The sequence below is a fragment of the Lithobates pipiens genome, unplaced genomic scaffold (assembly GCF_037356315.1).
Source record: "Lithobates pipiens isolate NorthernLeopardFrog02 unplaced genomic scaffold, aLitPip1_a1.2 Scaffold_19, whole genome shotgun sequence".
NCBI lineage: Eukaryota > Metazoa > Chordata > Amphibia > Anura > Ranidae > Lithobates > Lithobates pipiens.
Window position 1 is genome coordinate 569,046,082 of NW_027507764.1, and position 12,500 is coordinate 569,058,581.

A 12,500-nucleotide genomic window follows, 5' to 3' on the forward strand; every position below is an offset into this window, starting at 1 on the left:
TTCCCTTTTTTAATCCCAAAATAAAAAAAAATTCTCATATTTTGATTTCTCAAAAAAAAAAGATACACATATACATATATATATATATATATATATATATATATATATATATATATATATATATATATATATATATATATGTATATGTATGTATGTGTGTGTGTGTGTGTGTGTGTGTGTGTGTGTATATATATATATATATATACACATACATATACATACACACATAAATATAGATAGATATATGGATATATAGATATAGATATATATATATATATATATATATATATATATATATATATATATATATATATATATATATATATATATATATATATATATATATATATATGTATATATATAAATGTATAGATGTGTGTATGTATAGATATATAATATAATTGGAATCTATAGAAATACAAATGATACTTATATATATATTTTTTTAAATATATTAGAGGAGAGATCTTTTACAAAGAATTTGGTCAAAATATCCAACAGTTCATGACGACCCAAGCTTTCCGAGCAATCCACCATCTCAACCTTCTTTGTTGCCTAACTCGGAAACAGAAGAAGAACTTCGGCTTCAAAGAAGATTATATAGCACAGACTGGTGTGAATGTGGCAATTGTCGTGTCATGCCAACTGCAAGAGAGTGTGTATGCTGCCAAGAAATCGCAAATGTAAACGAAAACATTGAGGAGGGTTCAGTCTGCATTACTCAATCGACCATTTTTAAAAACATGGTCGTGGACAGGATGAATACTACTATTATATTGACGATTATCCACCAATCGACATCTCGTGCACCAAATGCTGATGACAATAGGTATTAATTTTAAAATAAACAGTTTTACAAATTACTCTGATGATCAATTAGTATCCTGTATACCGTATATACTCGAGTATAGCCCGACCCGAATATAAGCCGAGGCCCCCAATTTACCCCCAAAAAACTGAAAAACTTATTGACTCGTGTATAAGCCGAGGGTGAGACAAGGCTGTCCATCCCTGTGTGTCCGTCCATCCCTGTGTGTGTGTCCGTCCATCCATCCCTGTGTGTGTGTCCATCCATCCATCCATGCCTGTGTGTGTGTCCGTCCATCCATCCATCCATCCCTGTGTGTGTATCCATCCATCCATCCCTGTGTGTGTGTGTGTGTGTCCATCCATCCATCCCTGTGTGTGTGTCCGTGCAGCCTTGTGTGTGTGTCCAGCCTACCTGTGTCCCGAGCCTCCGTCCCGAGCCTCCGTCCTGAGCCGCCGTCGTCCCGAGCCTCCTCCGTCCCGAGCCGTCGTCCCGAGCCTCCGTCGTCCCGTGCCTCCTCCGTCCCGTGCCGTGCCGAGCCGAGCCTTCGTCCTTCCAGGATCGCCGCTCTTCTCGGCGGCCATTCTACAATTCAAAAGCCGCGCCTCCGCCTCCGCCTGTGATAGGCAGAACACTCAATTTCCCAGCAGCCTGTTTCCGCCTATCACGGACATCCTCTCATCCTCGTCCGTAGTACGTTGATGAGCGGATGTCCGTGATAGGCGGAACACTGACTGCTGGGAAATTGAGTGTTCCGCCTATCACAGGCGGAGGCGGAGGCGCGGCTTTTGAATTGTAGAATGTCCGCCGTCTGTCTGCTCGATACGCTGATCGGGCAGTCAGACAGCGATGACTCGAGTATAAGCCGAGGGGGGCACTTTCAGACTCAAAAAAGAGGCTGAAAATCTCGGCTTATACTCGAGTATATACGGTACAAATTATCTATCTGAGTAAAATTTTAGGTAAAGTATCTAAAAATAATATTGTCTACAATCTATTTATTTTATCGATTACAGAAATTTGAGGAAAACTTCTTATAAAGCGTTCACTGCATGGATACACGGATATCTGGGCAAGGGTAATCGAAGACCCATACCTTCCTGTGCTGTTCATGCAGTAAGAGCAGCATTTCCAGACCCAGATGGTGAATATGTTGGTTTTAAATTTTCTAATGATTATGACGCTGGAGACATGGCCTTGGAATTTTAGTTTTTTAAAAAATATTAAACTTAATTTACCAATACATTTTTGTTAATAAACTTTTTCATTTGAATGTGCGATGTTATTTGAGAAGTGCTTTAATAAAAATTTTGAAAACTTCGTTGATTGTTTTTTATTTTTAATTTTTCTAATTCTGGTCTACTTATTAATTTTATCAATCTTTTTTTATTTAAATATAATAGTAAGACATGTTAGAGGAATATAATTATTTTTTTTTTTTTAATGTCTTAATAAAATTAATTGGTAATATATTAGTATATCATTTTAATGACAAAGTATCGAAGGTGAAAAAATTATATTTTTATTGATTAAATCATCTTTTATTATTTAGAAGATTAATCAATTTTTTCGTAACTAATTGACGTTTTCAAAACCTTTTCGAATGTAAATTTTCCTAATAAATGTCCAGCATAAGAAAAAAAGTACATTATTTATATATGTTATATAGAATGTTAGTTTTTTTTAAATCAAATATACCTTTTAGATAAATGTAATACTAACCTTTAAAAAAAAAACATACCTTAATACAAAATCAATATCTTTTGCACAAAATGATCAGGCATAAATATATATATTACATAGTCTCAAAAAAGTAAAAAGAAAAAACACTAAATATTAGTTTTTATCACATACCTTCATGACATAGATTCTTCGTCCACAGGTAAAGGGAAACGTGACATGTGTTTGGACACTGCATCTTTTTTTAATGGTCTTTCCGAAGAAGCTATGTTGGCTGGCAGCAGCTCGTCTTTTGACTTCCACGTAGGTTTTATTTTTCCAGCGGCCACACTCACTATAGTGCACATTATTTTTGAAAAATGCTTGTGGCTTACGGCATCATAGATTTTCCGAACTATCCATTTTTTTCGTGAACGTGGGTGCTCTAAAGCAGTTCTTTTCGTGCCCAGCTCTTCAGTTCTCTTGTTCTGTCTGTGAACAATAGCTTGCGATCGACCAACATTGTGGTTGTGGGAAAGAATGGCCAGCTTTGTTCGAGCCTCCATGGAGTTCATACGATAATGTAATCGCTTGCTCCTATATTTTAAAACATTAGAATGGAATGTTTCAATGGCGCCAGTGCGACAATAGAGCACCAAATGAGGCACATCATTTTTTAATTGACTAGACGTCACTAAGTCTTCAAGTGCCGTAAATGCCGCGCTTGGTTTTTTTAACCATTGCACCTGATTATCTGTGCCCGATATTGTAGTGTGCTGACAGCACATTTTTTGGCCATCCTCCTCCCACTCATGGATATTGCGAACATGGTACAGAAGGGATGTCCAAGTTCTCCAAAAAATGTCGGTTTCGCCTAAACTGTGCCTACTGCACCAGTAAAAGTGGTTGACAACCGCAGCTATCCAAAACTGTAAGTCCTTACAAGTTGATCTCTTGCTGGCCTCTATTAATTTTTTTTTCAAAGATTTTACATAGTGCCACAAATCATATTGATGACAAATATGACTGTATTCTTCTCGCATTTTTTTCTTTATGCCCACGTGTCGATCCGTACCTAGAATCTGAACATCATATTTCTCTTCAATAATGCGATCCAGGCAATTCTGAAAAGCCATTTTTTCCATCGCTACGGACGACGTGGTTTGCGAGACTTGAACTGTTTCGAAATCTATGATGAGTTCAGATTCAAGTTCCATCATAGTGTAAGTGCAGTATTTGGCACAGAACCCTGGACTATCGCATTGTCCATCGCCTACTAAAAAAAGAGAATTGCTTTGTAATGTGGATTTTAGGATATTTTTTTCCTCAAGCCAGGAATGATCTATTCCACCATATATAAATTTTTTTAAATATTTGTGATAGGTTGTTTTAGAAAAAAAGGGAATCTTACACAAATCCATCATTTCCTTTACTGTTGTAAAGGATGATCCACTGCAAGTAATAGCAGCCCCAATAATTACATTTCCGGCAGCGAAATTGGCTATTTTGGGTTGACTTTCCCATATTAGATTATGGTGTTTTTCTTTACATGTTCCATAAATTTTTAATAAGCTGCCAACGGTCACTTTATCTAATTTTATTAGTTGCTCAAAACATTGATCGTTGGGGCAACGAATATGCCCAAATAATCGATCTAAACAGGATTCAAAAACTATAAATTTCCTTTCTTCAAGAAATCCTGATTCGTTGGGAGGTATAACTATGAGAGGATCTGTGGTAAAGCTACTTTCTGCTTGAGAAAGATCTGTTTGTGAAATTGCAGAGAAATCAGGGGCATAGGTTTCATCTAGTGTTGTATTTACATCGAATGAGGTATCGATTTGTTCATTTGTCTCCATATTCTCTGTACAATCGTTTTTGGGATAAATGCAATCGTCAATTGAACTCTGTGTTTCGGCAACATCTGAAATGGGCATCTGAACAACTCTTTGTTCATCAGATACTAAAATTTGTGATGCGCTGGTCCCAGCTTGTGCCAAGTCATCATCAAACTGTGCAACAGCACACTTTATCGGCGTCAACTCCAAATCTGAAATATCCTTTTTTGTTTTGCTTTTTGAGGGTGTGGATTTCATTAATTCTGGATCAACGATGGGACAAAAAATTGAGTAATCGTGATCATGATAAGTGTCACGGTAGCTGGCATGAAATCCGTACGACTTCTCAGAAAGAGAATACGTAGATTCTTCTTCATCGGTCTGGGTAGCCACCTCAACTTTTGTTACCTCGTTTACCAGGACAGATTTGAAACATTGGCATCTCCTTGGAGTCTCCCTCTTTTTTGTGATGTGCATAGTTCTGTCTAAAGGAAAAAAAGACGGAACAGCATTGTGTTTTAAAAGTGTGGCTTTTTTTTTAATTTCATATGACTCTGCTGAAAAATGGGCAGAGCACATCCTGAAACGATCTCCGTTTTTGTCGTTAAATATTTCATCGGCTGCAAAAGTTAGTTCCTCATCTTTGAAAATAGATGGTGCTAGCCATTGTTTTATCATTTCCAATTCTTTTGGAAATTTGTGCAATTTTACATCCTGACTTTTATTTTTTACGCCTGTCCTATGTGGACATGCATTAAAAATGCACTTTGGCATTGTAATGTAATCTGAAAAAAAAAGACAGTAAATTTTTTAAAAAAAAATTAAATCAGATTAAAATTTAAATCATGCAAAATATCAAAAGTTATTGATGTTTTTATTAAATTTCTCTATTACAAAAATTTATACAAAAAGACTTATTTTATTAAATTTGAACGGATGTCATTAGACACAGCCGATCACATGTTTAAAGTGCCATGCAACCTTCTCTGAAGGAAGTTATTTGTTTTGCCATGTCTGAAAAAAAGTAGTGCCAGAGCTGCTGCGTACGCTAATGCTGGCTAGTCATGTTAGCGCGTAACAGAACAATAAATGCTGCAAGCTTCTTTGACTGTGGGCGGGCGTCTACAGCTTTAATTTTTATTAACATCTATAATTTTTAATATATTTACTGTTTACATGCGATGCAGTGCACAGAGATGCGATACGGTGCACAGAGAGGTGGCACAGGTGTAGACCGAACAGTCCACACATGTGGCCTATAAGAGGAAGTGCAGTCATGAAGAGCTTATGGGGCATTGATAGTGGGCAAAGATGGTGGAAAAAGAAGATTTGGAAATTACTTTTGTGACAGATATCATATTTAAAGAGGATAGTGATTGTGATTTTATTTGTTTAAAATAGTATTTTTTTGTATAGCAACACAGCCATTGACTCTCACTATTTTCAATAATAAAAAATATGTAATATGCAAATTGGATGGCGGGGCGGGTAGTGCAGAGTAGTGCTTTATGTGTCAAATGACAAAGAAGCTGGACACGGGAGCGCACCCGCTCTAGTACGAGCATGTAAATATGTTTTACACGGTCGCAATACAGCAAAATCATGCGCATGAACTGTTCACTATAAAAATTGAAGAGAAGGATCTGGGCAACACTGTGCAAAAACAGATGCACATAGGAAATTTATATGGGAATTTGATGTAAAAATAAAAAGAAAAATAAAACTTACCTGTACATATCTTTGAACAAAGGCCTCTTGGCTTTCCTTGGATGAATCCTTTCCTTTACAGGGCGTTCAGTTTAAGTGGACGGCCATGTCTTGTTAGTTTGGCATTTGGGCCATATTTACCACATTTTACAATGGTGTATGTAAAAGGCCGACGTGAGACGTAAAATGCGTTAAATGTGGTATTTAGACTTTTTGATTTTCTTTAGACAAAAAATTATTAATTAAATAAAAATATACTAAACCTGTCGGGGAAAACTAATAATCATTAATCATTAAGAGGATACTATTTCAATGTGAAATACTTATCTTATAAGGAGGCCGAGACAACTCGGCCGATACACGACAAGTGAGCGGACATGTTGCATTGGCGTTTCTTCGGCATATTGCGCCTCCGACATTGTGCGTGGACTTTGCAGCGGTATCATCACTCGTGCGCATAAATGTGTGAGATTGTTTTCCTGAAGGGTGCAATGTCTGCCGGGCTTCCAGCAAACGAAAACACACTGATCTTTTGATTATGCATTCAGCGGCTTACTGCCAGTGGAATTTCACAGATAGCATACAGGTTTTTTTCATTTTTTAAAACTTGCTGTTAAGCCTTTTTAGGTTTAAAAAGATAAATTATACAACCATTTTGAAGGAAAATTAATCCATTAATTAAATTTTTTTTTTTGTTAATTTATGTACGATTCTTTATAGGGGAAGTATTGTGTTTGATTTTTATGTTGGTGTTAATGTAGTGACGTGCTTGCTAATTGTGTGAACTATCTTTATACTGTATGGTATTAATAATAGTAATTTTAAAAATACAAATCTAAGATTTTTTTAATACAGATTAGATTACTTTAAATAAATAATAATATCATTGGTGATATAACTGTATTAACAAGTCAATATACTCTTGCTGAGAATTATTTAAAATATTAAATAATTCAATTAAAAAATTTATCGACAATGATATATATATATATATATATATATATATATATATATATATATATATATTTATATGGAGATCAATATATATCTACTGAGATATATATATTTTAAGAGAGCTGTGTGTATAAATATATATATATATTTATATATATATATATATATATATATATATATATATATATATCTACAATTATATATATAAACACAAACTTTGCTTCGTGTATATATATATATCTCTCGCTCACACATACATATTATATATATATATATATATATATTTATGGCTGGAGCCCTATGGCCGATACGTATCTGAACAAAACAAGCTTATCATGAAACACCTTTTATGAAATGGACCTGAAAGTGTGCCCTGGTCTAATGGACGGTATACCAAAATAAGGGGGCATACCCAGTAATTAGAATGAATCTGATTGAAGAGAAATGTTTTTTGATAAATGCCCTAAAAAGGGGATGGGAGGGAGGGTATTGCGCACCGGAAACCGACAACCACCACAGGCGAATGGGCTGGTTAAATACCCCCCGGGCTCCTCCCATAAATTCAGGCCACCATACTGGCCTTCTTACTTATGGCTGGAGCCCTATGGCCGATACGTATCTGAACAAAACAAGCTTATCATGAAACACCTTTTATGAAATGGACCTGAAAGTGTGCCCTGGTCTAATGGACGGTATACCAAAATAAGGGGGCAAAACAGTCAGGTAGGGATAAGAGAGTTTTATTGTTTCCTGGTTAATTTTTATTGAGCCAGTTGAGTGAATGCTCGAGACATCTCCACCTGTGGGTTAGGGATGTACCGAGAGAAGCAGGCCGACTTCCACCTGCCCAACCTTTTGATGACGTGGTCCGGGACCCCATGCCGGGATGCGGATGAAGCTGCTCCAATGCGAAAGGAGTGGCCGGAATACTCACTAGGATTGAGGAGCAGGTTGCGGAGGAGAATCCTGATATGCTTAATAAATTGTTGGTTAGTTAGTGGTTTCACCGGGAAGGGCAAAAGTGGGCTAGAGTCCGGGAGCTCGGGCAGCCGAGCGAGAAACTGTGTAAGCATCGTGACCGGGCACCAGGCATTGTTGGTTTTGTAGAGGTGGATGTCTACGCCGGTGCCTGTCTGCTGGGTCTTGGTTACCGGGAGGTGGAGGATGAAATGGTCCTGGTGACGGAGCAGATGACGTCTGCGGAGGACTGGGCCGTGTAGGCTGTTGTGAGTGAACTCACCGGGCCGAAGGAAGCCATAGAAGGCTAGGTAAATGGCTGCCTGTATGACCAGACTGGGGAGAACACCAAAGGGGTAGCTGTTGAGTATGGTGGACATGTCCCTGAAGATGGCACTGGTGATGGGGAGCCGCTTGACTTTTACTGGCGGCTGTTGCTTTTGGATGCCGCGTAATATGGCTCGGACAGCGTGGGACGAGAAAACAGAGGGTTTGGTAGGATCCTGGATTGAAAGGAAGTGCTGAACACCAGCTAAGTATAAGCGAATGGTGTTAAAAGACAAGGCCAGTTGGTTGTGGCAGTACGAGATGAAGGCTAGAATGTGTCTAGTATCTGTGGGGGTGCCTACTGAGGAGGTGACCAGAAATGCGTTGAAGGTTCTCCAGGCTACCTGGTAGGCTTTGAGAGTATTGTCCGATAACGAACGGTTGATGAGCTGCGTGGCTCCTAGTAAATGCGGCTCTAGTCCAGGGTCAACTGCGACCAATGCGGGATAGGCGCTGATGCGGCATCTGCACTGGGAACCTGTAGAAAGAAGGACCGGAAATTAAAGCGGGAGAGGGCGTCAGCTGCCCGGTTATATTTCCCTGGGATAAACATGCAGATGACGTTAAATTGGTGCTGTAGTGACAGCTGCACCAGCCTGCGTAGGAAGGACATCACGGAGGGGGATTTAGACCTGCCTTTATTGACAATTTCGGCTGTGGCCTGATTGTCGGTGGTGAAGCCTACCGTTTGTCCGGACCAGGTAGGGCCCCAGAGCTGGGCGGCTGCAACCATGGGGTAGAGCTCGAAGAGTGAAGAGGATTGACTAAAGCCCGGGATGCTAAGTATCTGAGAAGGCCAGGGTCCGGCGAACCAATGGTGGCCAAAAATTGCTGCAAACCCTGTAGAGGCCGCGGCGTCTGTGACTACCTGTGGTGAGAGAGGTGAAATGCACGGGATGAAAAGGGAGATGCCATTCCAGTTGGACAGGAACTCGTCCCACATTGCCAGGTCTGCTAAAGCTGCGGTGTCTAGGCAAAGGATATGATCCGGGTCTTGAGCCTGAGACAGGTAGACCAACAGTCGTGAGATAAAGGAACGGCCTTGTGGGATAATGCGCATGGCATAATTGAGCATGCCCAACAGTGACTGCAGCTGTCTCCTAGTACATCCCCTGGTCCGAGTGAACTCGTGAAGTGCCGCCCTGATGCGGGTTAGTTTGTCAAGGGGCAGGCTGGCTTTCATGGAGCCGGCGTCTAAAATAACACCAAGGAAGGTGATTGAATGTGCGGGTCCGTCCACCTTATGTTCAGCGATGGGAACATTGAGGTTCCCGAAAACGGTCCTTAACTTGTCAAGATCTCTGGGAGGTGCGCCTGGCCGTTCTATCAATAAAAAATCATCTAAGTAGTGGATAACTTGCTGACAGCCGACCTTGTGTAAGAGAATCCACTCGAGAGATTGGGCAAATATGTCGAACAGCCACGGGCTGCTTTTGGAGCCGAACGTCAACTTCGTGGCGAAGTAGTATTGATCCTTCCACTTAATCCCGTGCCAGCACCAGAGGGACGGGTGGATAGGTAACAGTTTAAAGGCGTCGGATATGTCCGCTTTCGCCAGCCATGCGCCTGTGCCTACTTTAAGGATGGCCTGGATTGCCATGTCCACTGAGGAATACTTTAAGGAGAATTCTTCAGAAGGGATCAATGAGTTTAAGCTAGGGATGTGAGAAGAATGAGGCGCAGACAGGTCATACACTAAACGACTTTTATTGGAAAACTTGCCCTTGACAAGCCCAATAGGGCTAACTCTCCACATATTGAAGGGGGGCTGAGTGAAGGGGCCTATAACGAAGCCTCGATCCACCTCGTTCTGCAGCAGCAGGTCGATGGCCTGTTCGTCAGAGGCTGCTGAGCGGAGGTTTCTGCACTCGTGGGTTTGGTGAGGTAGGGAGATGAGGCCGGTGTGAAAACCTGCGGTGAAGCCGCCTATGAGGAAGGTGGTTAGTGAAGGAGTGGGGTGCGTGTTGAGGTAGAAGCCCAGGCAAAGTATGTCTATACGGCTCAGTCATGAACCTTTGTGCGCTTTGACCTCGCACAAATTCCTGGGGTGCGCCCTGTGGCATATAACGCAGATATGCAGTAGACGGCACTGGCTGTAATTACAAGAACCGTAGTTGAAGTTATTGCAGATGGCCGCACCCCCAATGGTTTGGACCGTGCGTCCAAACTTGTCCACCTGTTTTTTTGGTGCCGAGCCTGATGGGCCTGGGGCTGCGGCAGAGGTGGAGGGAAATTCTACCGGGCGAGTAGCCGGTATGTTGGCGCACCAGGGAGCGGTATGGGTGGAGGACTGGCAGACGGCACACAGGGGTGAACGAAGGCCGGCAAAATGCCGGCAGAATAGTTCCGTGTCCATCAGGCTCCAGTCTGTGAGAGACTGGAACTGTGCCAGTTTGGCGGCTGCTTTCGCTGAGAAGGAACGATGGTAGTCGTAGAATGCAAAGCCACCATATTTGTACCCCAGGTCCACCACCGTGTGGAGATACAAATCTAGTTCAACCCTCCTGGCAGGAGAGGCTGAGCAAACGACATCTCTGAGCATGCCGAAGGCTAGGGTAAACTCGGGGATGGATAGCTTCCGGTTTAGCCTGGGGTCCTTAGCTTTGAGAACTACGGATACATCCCCCCAGGTGTAAGCCTTGTTCTCTGCCAGGTCATGCACCGAAATGAGCAAGGAGGCAAGGTTAACATCCTTGCCGTCCAAGATGTCCTTCCTAATGCTGGCCGGCACAAGATGTGCTGGACAGACCACGGGACATGTGCCTTCGGTACCTGTTGGTAGAGGAGACGGGACTGCATCCGGAACAGTGGTGGCTGTAGCTGGAGGTGTTTCTAAGAGGGTCACCCTGGTTTGAACATCCGTGACCGAGCTGGCCAGAGACGACACCATGGTATGCAGTTGACCTATGGCCGAAGAGATGGACTGCAGCGTAGCCTGAGGCGGGGTACTAGGCCCGGCGGTAGTTGGGGGGGCAGAGAGGAGCCTGAACAGCTCTGCCTTCCTAGCTGTGGCTGGGAAGGGAATGCCCCTGCGTCTGAGCTCCGCTGACAGCCTAGGGATAGTCCAGCCCCTGAAAGACTGAATGCTGTCGCCCACTGAAGGCGGGCGAGGTGACAGGGGGGCAGTAAGGTCTTCACTGCTGGTCTGGGACATGGTTCCTGATGGATCGAGCCCCGGGAGTGATGTCCTATCTCTTTTGGGGAAGATAGATGGACGACCGGAACCTATAGAGGACGACAAAGTCAAGACTGTTTCTCTATTTTCCAAGTGAGCCCACCTGTTGCTTGGGTACTAAGGCGGAAGCGAACGCGAATACACATATATACTGACGTTCCTTCGCCTACATACATATGTGTACCGGTCCGTCTTGCTGTCGCCTTTTCCACTCCTAGCCCTTCTTTTTTTTTTTTTTTTTTTTTTTTACCTGGGAGACGACGTCCAAGCTGGTGCAGGGTGGACCTACTAAGCTTTGACTGACCTGGAGAGAGAAACAACAGAGGACATTTGTTTGAAGGAGCCTAACAAGGAAAACTGGCATGTGACGTAAGTAGTTGGCTAACACAACTGAAGTGCACCGGTGAGTAGATATTTCTGCGCCATGATTCCTAAACCATCACGCCGTTATTCCCTTATTGTTTCTGTTATCCTTTTGAGATTTCCGTTTTTTTTTTTTTTTTTTTTTTGGCCCAGCGCCAGACAACCTGTGGAAAAAATAAATGAAATGTGGCTGTTCCCTCTGGGGCACGCCGAACCGTATCGATGCATCATAGATGCTACTGGATTCGGATCGGAGCGCTATAAGTGACCATGAAATGAAGCACGATTTGCCGCGACAGAGGCACAAACTGGTCGTGTCGTTAGTACAACTGACAGCAGAACGGACTCTGGAGCACGTACTGAAATGAGGGCAACAACCTGGGGGCGAACCGGAACGAATCGGTGCATCCGATCGTGCGACTGGATTCGAACCGGAGCGCGGAATGTGACAGTGAAATGAATGAAGGACTACTGTCATGACAGAGGCCTGGGATGGCCGGCCCCAAACTGAGGCTGGAACCAACCCGGATTTCTGGAGCATGCACTGAAATGAGGCCGAAAAAGCTACAAAATGTGGGACCGTCCGGGCGAATCGATGCAAACGAAATGCGACCGGATTCGACCCGGGCGAACTAGATGAGGATGAAATGTTTTCCCATGGTAGAGCTGCGACTCGGAGAGGACGCGACTCGCAACCGTCAACGAACGGGCT

The 12,500-nt window shown here is 42.3% G+C and overlaps 2 long non-coding RNA genes across 2 annotated transcripts in view; one reads left to right on the forward strand and one right to left on the reverse strand.

Moving 5' to 3' along the window:
• Positions 1-2,099, forward strand: part of LOC143998402 (uncharacterized) — a 2,456-nt gene extending 357 nt beyond the window's left edge. The window contains exons 2-3 of the long non-coding RNA XR_013277908.1: positions 459-829; positions 1,825-2,099. This is a non-coding gene — a long non-coding RNA (uncharacterized LOC143998402). The remainder of the gene's footprint in view (positions 1-458; positions 830-1,824) is intronic.
• The window catches only part of LOC143998403 (uncharacterized), a 3,442-nt gene extending 370 nt beyond the window's left edge, over positions 1-3,072 (reverse strand). Inside the window, exon 1 of the long non-coding RNA XR_013277909.1 lies at positions 2,663-3,072. This is a non-coding gene — a long non-coding RNA (uncharacterized LOC143998403). The remainder of the gene's footprint in view (positions 1-2,662) is intronic.
• Between the last annotated feature and the right edge of the window lie 9,428 nt (positions 3,073-12,500).